This window comes from Lytechinus variegatus, chromosome 3, assembly GCF_018143015.1.
Source record: "Lytechinus variegatus isolate NC3 chromosome 3, Lvar_3.0, whole genome shotgun sequence".
NCBI lineage: Eukaryota > Metazoa > Echinodermata > Echinoidea > Temnopleuroida > Toxopneustidae > Lytechinus > Lytechinus variegatus.
In genome coordinates this window covers 24,475,490-24,483,071 of record NC_054742.1, presented here as the reverse complement: position 1 = coordinate 24,483,071, position 7,582 = coordinate 24,475,490, and the positions used below count along the sequence as shown (strand labels likewise).

Here is a 7,582-nt window from a genome sequence, read left to right as displayed (position 1 = left end):
ATTCAGAAAAGGGGGATAAGTTCCTTTTGCGACAGCCACCCAAAGTGAAAAATATATTTATCAGGGTTAGGGTGGCTCTCTCGAAGGAACTCTTTCCAGAAAAATTCCCAATTCCAGAAAACCCAGTGAAAGCTCCAAATCGATTATGCAGTTGTGGAAAAGGTGCCACGCCCATTATTCCTGGGAATAAGACTAGGCCGTTTTATTTTGTAAACAATAATCGCGGAGTCAGCTCAGGCTCAGCACAGAGTTCGGAACGGGGTTCGGAAGGTCCAAAATCATCATCTTTTTTCTGTTTTACTTCCAATAGCTAATAGTGGCATGCCCCAATAGTTAATTTGGCTCCAAGTGTTTCGTAAGTACTAGAATACTTTTCATCTCCCATTCGTAACTTTTATTTTTAACGACTCTACCGTCTCTAGCGGTAGATACAGTGGCGGTACGGTACCTCGGCTCAGTCGATGGTTCGTATCGGCTCGCTCCACTAGAACGCTACGGTACTCTCCGCTCCATGGTGGAGCGGCTCCACCTGTCGTTACGTATAGGTGCAGCGGAGAGTAGTGGTAGCACCCCCTGAGTAAATTTTGAAGCAGTCGTCAAACATTCAATTCAATTCAACATTTATTTCCAAAGATAGAAACATAAGGCCTAATACAATTTCAAATTCAGAGGAGGTAGCAACTCTGTAAGTTAGTGCAAGCAAGGTTTCCACTTTGGCGAGTTGGAGTTGCGAGTCATACGCGAGCTGCGCGAGCTCTAACTCGCCATAGCTCGCACAAGCTCACGTGAAATTTACATTTTTTCCTGGAATTTGCTTCAGTGACAAAAGACTCAACATCGAGTTTACTACGCTCGCTGTACGAGTGAACTGAGCGCGAAACGAGTCAGGCCGAGCTTAGTATGAGTTGCGGCGACCTTTATACGACTTAAAGCGAGCTATGAACGAGTTATCAAGATTTTGTTACGAGTGATAAGAGTTTCATACGACCAAGGGTCGAAATATGCACATTTTTTGGCACTCAAAGATGGATTCCGGCGGCGGTGGCGTCAACACCAAATCTTAACCGAAGGTTAAGTTTTTGAAATTAAATGGCATCATAACTTAGAAAGTATACAGACCTAGTTCATAAAACTAGACCATAAGGTTTATCAAGCATTACTGAACATCCTTCTTGAGTTTCAGGTCACAAGACCAAGGTCAGAGGTCATTTGCAGTCAATGAACTTAGACCATGTTTACTGAGGGAATCAATATCAAAATCTTAACTTACGGTTCAATTTTTGAAATGTCATCATAAGATAACTTAGAAAATATATGAACCTAGTTCATGAAACGTGGACATAAGGTTATTAAAGAATATAAACATCCTGTTTGAGTTTCAAGTCACATGACTAAGGTCAAAGGTCATTTAGGGTCAATGGACTTTGGCTAATTGGGGTATTTGTTAAATTAACATTATAACTTTGAACGTTTATGAATCTGATTCATGAAACTTGAACATAAGAGTAATCAGGTATCACTAAACATCCTGTGCGAATTTCAGGTCACATGTCCAAGGTTAAAGGTCAATGAACTTTAGTGATGTTTGGGTGATCTGTTGAATTACCATCATAACTTAGAAAGTTTATAGATCTGATTCATAAAACTTGGATATAAGATTAATCAAGTATTACTGAACATCCTGTGAGAGTTTCAGGTCACACGACAAAGGTCAAAGGTCATTTAAGGTCAACGAACTTTGGCCATGTTGGGGGTATTTGTGGAAATACCATCATAACTTTGAAAGCTTATGGATATGATTCATCCAATTGGATATTAGAGTAGTCAAGTATCACCGAACATCTCATGCCAATTTCAGGTCACATGACCAAAGTCAAAGGTCATTTAAGGTTACTGAACTTTGGCCATTTTGGAGATTAATACTATATTGCTGTCATAACTTTCAAAGTTTAGATACAGTTTATAAAATGTGGATATAGGGTTATCAAGTATCACTGACAACTGAAGTCTTAGGTCACATGATAAAGGTCAAATGTCATTTATTGTCAATGAACGTAGTATTGTATCATTGTATGAATGGTGTTTTGTGAATAATTATTTTATAGTAGTTTTCAAAGTCAGCACTGCTACTATATTGGATAGCGTGATGCAAGTTAGACTGCCAGAGGCGCTCCACTTGGACCTTGTCTAGTTTGATGTCTTGTTCTTTTACCTTGGCTCTGCTTGTCATTGAACTTTTCTTCCGTTTCAATTGTCTCTTCCTGCACTTCTTCTACCCTTGTTTGAATGTCATCGTCATTCGCTGTTTCCCTACCTGAATGGCTACAACTCTTGGGTCTTTTAGATCGAGGCATATTTCTTTCCTTATTTTGTTGAAAGTTGTAATAATGCAGCCTTTTTAAAAGTAATTGTACATTGCGTGGGTCAGTTAAAATGTTCACTTTAAAATAAACTCCCTCCTCGGTTTTAATAAATATCAATTGTTATTAATATCAATGATAAGATCATCTAATTTTCTTTAAAATGATACCCTACATGATTATGGTTCACATGGAGGTGCAGTGCCTTGAAATGTGGGGCAAGGTCAAAATTCAAAATTAAGTTGTGAAGTGACACAATAATGAAAGTCACTGTTCCTTTTTCCGTGGTGATGAGTGAGTTTTTAAGCGGTTTCTTTTGAGTTTGATCGGTAATCCCGCCTCGGTTTTAGTTAATATCAATGTTAAATATCAATGAATAGTTCATTTAATTTTCTTTAAAATGATACTTTCCATGATGTGATTTTGGCTCACATGGAGGTGCAGTGCCTTGAAATGTTGGGCAAGGTCAAAATTCAAAATTTGCAAAATGACATAATATTGAAAGTCACTGTTCTTTTCATCCATGATGATGAGTGAGATTCTCAGCAATTGTTTTCATGCACCTTAACATCAACATTCAAATGGAATCAAACATACCTCTGCGCAAGCAAACACACAACAAACAAACATAAACCACAAGAAAACATTATGAAATGAAAAAGCAGGGCCAATGGATTTTCATCTTTATTGACACAGACAAAAGAATCATGTTCTGTACTGACCCTCCATGATTATTTCTGCTCGTTTTGCAGCTTTTTACTTCAGACCTCATCCAACACTTTTCAATTTCGCTCTTTTTTTGATGACATGATCATAACAAGCATGGGATCATTTTAAAGGGAATCAAATGATCTTTTGAAAGATATCAAATATGCATTGTGTAAAATTTGGAGTCGGGAGAAATTAATGGCCAAACTCAGATTTCCAAACTTTTTTGCTCGTTTTGCAGCTTTTCAATTCAAACTTCATCCAACACTTTTGAATCCTGCTCTTTTCGTGATGACATGATCATAACAAGCATGGTATCATTGTAAAGAAAATCAAATGACCTTTTAAATGATGTTAAATATGCAATGTGTAAATTTTGGAGTTGGGAGAAATTAATGGCCAAACTCAGATTTCCAAACTTTTTTTTTAGGGGGTTATATGTGGGGAAAATATAGATCACTGGACATTTATCATTCAGTCGGCATGCCTCTGAGCCCTTGCCACGCACTCGGAATAAACTCATTTGAAACTCGCTGTAACTCGGGGTGCTCGATTTAAAGCCGGGCTAATCTCGTGGGCACCTCCACTTGACTCGTAAAACGATCGCAATTCTCGTATCTCGCTCTTGAAAACTCGGAATGCACTCGCGTATACTCAGATGTGGCGAGTTATTACGAGTTATTGTGAGGTTATCTCGAGCTTCTTACGAGTTATTACGAGTACTGCGAGTATACAACGAGTTTAGGTGAGTTCAGCACGAGTTACAGCGAGTTGGCAAAATTTTTGAACATGTTCAAAAATTTTGAAACTGCTCACGACTTCAAGGAGAGTTGTCCCGATCTTGAACGAGCTCCGCCGAGTCATGCCGAGTTGTCGCGAGTTATCCCGAGTTTCATGGTGAGCTTTATGCGAGTTATCGCGAGTGCCTCATTTTGGCAACTCGCTATAACTCGCCATAACTCGCGATGTTAACTCGCCAAAGTGGAAACCTTGCTTAAGTTAGTGCAAGCATAGACCCACTTGTTCACTGCTACCATCTGGCCTGTGGAGAATCTACAGGTAGGTCTATGGTATGCCAATGCTGTAGAGCACACACTTTAAAAAATCATTAAAATATCACTTTTGTGACCAAAATTACTAATTTCCATACAGTTTTAATTTATTTATCATTAGTAATGTGGGAATAATTTTTGTATTCACCAGAGCGCTCAAAAACTTGAATTTTGGGCATATTTTTGTGTACGCCCTCTATTGGTGGAAAGTAATATGGCAAGAAAATTTTCATTTTTTTATCTCTATTTTTAATTAAGAAAAAATGATATAAAGAATCAAATTTAAATAAGAGCCAAGCAGTATGAATTAACAGGTCTAATGAAAACTGTCAGTGTAAAAAAATCAAGCATTTGCCCCAAAGAAAAAGAGAAAATAAGCCAAACATTGCCACCCTTATTTTGTCACACATGGAGATATAAGTGAGAACAAGGTTATATTATAACCTTGTTCATTGAATGAGTGCATAGACCAAAAGCTTCGGTCTCTGTTATGTTGGTTGTTCAGCTGAACTTCGTTGGCTTCACTCACCAAATACATAGACCGAAGTTAAACCGTCGTCTGTACGGGGGCTCAATGGCCACGGCTAATTTCTTGTTTTTCTCCTCAATACCGTGATATTTTACACAAACTTTGCATTCATATGCACCTTTAGGTGATAATGTTTAAGTAACGACAGTTTCTTACCCTAAATTCCCGCTTTGAAACTGGCATTCAGAGGATTGTCTCTAAAAGTTGACACTTGCGACTCGGAGAGTGGGCAGCCATCTTGGTAATGAATCATTCATGAAAAAGTGGCCGGCGAAAGTTAGACTCCGCCCTATGACCTTTACGTCACACATATACAGTGCTCGGCCGGGCGATCGAGCAAACGTTGAAAAGGAAAAGAAAATTAATATTCATAAGCCTGACGTAAAAGAGATGATCTGATTGGCCAACGGTTTCGATAAGCAGTTGACCCGGAAGTTCATCCCACCTCATATGTTTGTGTACATTATCGACTTCGGAGGAACGAGTGAATTGGGAGCTACACGACAGCCGAGGAAAGTCACTGTTTTTGTTCCTTTTCAATTGAGTTTTCACCACTTAAATGCCAATCAAAGCCAAGAGGAAATAACAAGCTGCATTTTGGTAAGCTTCTTTTTATATATAATAATGCATTAATGAAAAAAATCGATGAGCCCCGCCGGGGGGATTTTGCATTGTACCTCCCCTAATGGCGGGGACACGCTAGCGAGCCATCTGTCGACGAGGAGAAATTAAAAAAAAAAAAATGTTAAAAAACTCCTCGAAACAGACGGCTGCCAGCTGTCTAGTGCAAGCATAGATGATTAGATCTACCTCGAGCGAAGTTCGTGCAGGCTCCACTCCAGTTTCCTACCGCTACACTACACTCCACCTACCCGAACTTTAAGACGGTGAACTCGATCGGATATTCCAAGTGACAAAGGTGGGATCAAAATGTTATTTATTGTAAAAATCAAAGAAAAAAATATAACAAGAAAGAAAAATAGCTTATTTTCTTAATTTAGACAGCTGGCAGCCGTCTGTTTCGAGGAGTTTTTTAACATTTTTTTTTATTTCTCCTCGTACACAGACGGCTCGCTATCGTGCAGCCACCATTATGGGACTTGCAATGCAAAATCCCCCCATCGGGGCTTTCCAATTTTTGTCTTTAATGAATAAAAAAAATTGACAATTATTGCGACCAAAATGCAAATTAATATTCCCTCTTGGCATTAATTGCCAAAAAACAGAGAAAAATCAAGTTAAAAGGAACAAAAATAGTGACTTACCTCGGCTGTCACGCAAATTCACTTCCCCGTTTTGTCCGATCTTAAGTACATAAACATATGGCCATTGAGTCCCCTGTACAGATCGCGCTAGAACTTCGGTCTCTGTATTTGGTGAGTGAAGCCAACAGAGTTCAGCTGAACAACCAACATAACAGAGACCGAAGCTTTTGGTCTAATTTTCTTACTCTACACCCGTATTTAACTCTGTGTCCATCCTCCGGTTATCCTCGAAATTGGTGATTTTGGGCCAGTTTCTAATTCCTCATATGTATTCTTCATGGCTGATTTCAAAACATAGCATGCAATCGGTCCCAGGTCAAACAGCATAAATATTTGTATTACATTCAGGGTGCTGCATAACTTTTTAAAAGCACCTGCCGAGTCGGGCAAGTAAATTTTTAAATTGTAAGATACTTGCCCGAAAATCTATTTCACTTGCCCGAAAAAATCCTGAAAAAAGTTTTACCTCTTCAAAAGAAAGTCCATGTATTGCGGTTAAAACCATTGACCTTTTTCTCTCTAAAGTTTTGACATGAACTGATCTACCTTGTTATTGCATTTCTTTTTCCAAAGTGATTTTATCTTGCCTGCCATGACCGAAATTAGGGTCAATATCATATCGACCCCAATTTTGGTCATTTCACTGTGAGAATTTTGCTTGCCCAATTCGGGCAAGGAGTTTTGGTCTTTACTTCAAAACACTTGCCCTACTCTAACTTTTACTTGCCCCGGGCAATCGGGCAAGTGCTGTAGCACCCTGATATTGGTTGGCTCAGAAAATACCAAAAATATTCTTAGAGTTTGGAAAATATTCCATGAATCAGTGAAATATTTTCCCAAGCTGTTAGAATATTTTTGTCCGTGAAAAAGAACAAAATGAAGCTCCTCTATGGCACACAGAAAACGCGAATAAAATAATCCACAGGTATGCCCACAGATGTAAAATTGAAGTAGAAATGCAGAACTAAATAATCCAAGTGTATAAATCCAAGTATGGGGTGTATGTAAATCCAAGAATGGTTTAGTTAAAAAACTACAAGGTTGAGCGACTTTCTTCATTAACTAACGCGTGACCACGAAGTTGACTCCTCGAGATCACAAGAAGAAGCCAGGTAAAAACGTTTCCACAGAAAAAAAAGCCACCCCTTGAATAGGAATGATTGGTTGAACAAAAGTTTGTTGACTATAAACAAAAGCTGTCATTCGTTGATAAATTGTCAATAAAACTTGATTGGCTGTTCAGAAGCCTATAAGACGTGGAGCTTTGGAGTGCGCGTACATGTTGTCAAAAAGTACTTCAAAACAAGAAATATTTGTATGCTTATAAATATGTTAAAACATGTGATTTACAAAGGTGAATGGACTTTATAGAAAATGCAGTTCTGTATGATTTGAAGATAATGTGAAGTTGCTACAGTACCTTCAAAAAAGTACTTGTAGATTATTATTGCTGATGATGTAGCATTAGATCTATTTGAAATCATTTTTGAGTGACGACAAAAAAAAAGAAGAAAAGTCTCTGTGCCTTGATTCTTGAACAAATCCAGCAGCAGAGCCTATGACTTTGTTCGTTTGTTAACAAACGATATACCAAAGTCTGTACATGTACAATGAAAAGACTGGATACTTTGCTTGAAAAAGTTTTAAGTGCCTAGATCTAGTCTTTCC

General features: G+C 38.3%; 1 protein-coding gene across 1 annotated transcript in view; it reads left to right on the top strand.

The window, feature by feature from the left end:
• The first annotated feature begins 215 nt into the window (after window positions 1–215).
• The window catches only part of LOC121410578 (ankyrin repeat and BTB/POZ domain-containing protein 1-like), a 38,959-nt gene continuing 31,592 nt past the window's right edge, over window positions 216–7,582 (top strand). The window contains exon 1 of the mRNA XM_041602755.1: window positions 216–355. The gene's annotated coding sequence lies outside the window, so the exon portion shown is untranslated. The remainder of the gene's footprint in view (window positions 356–7,582) is intronic.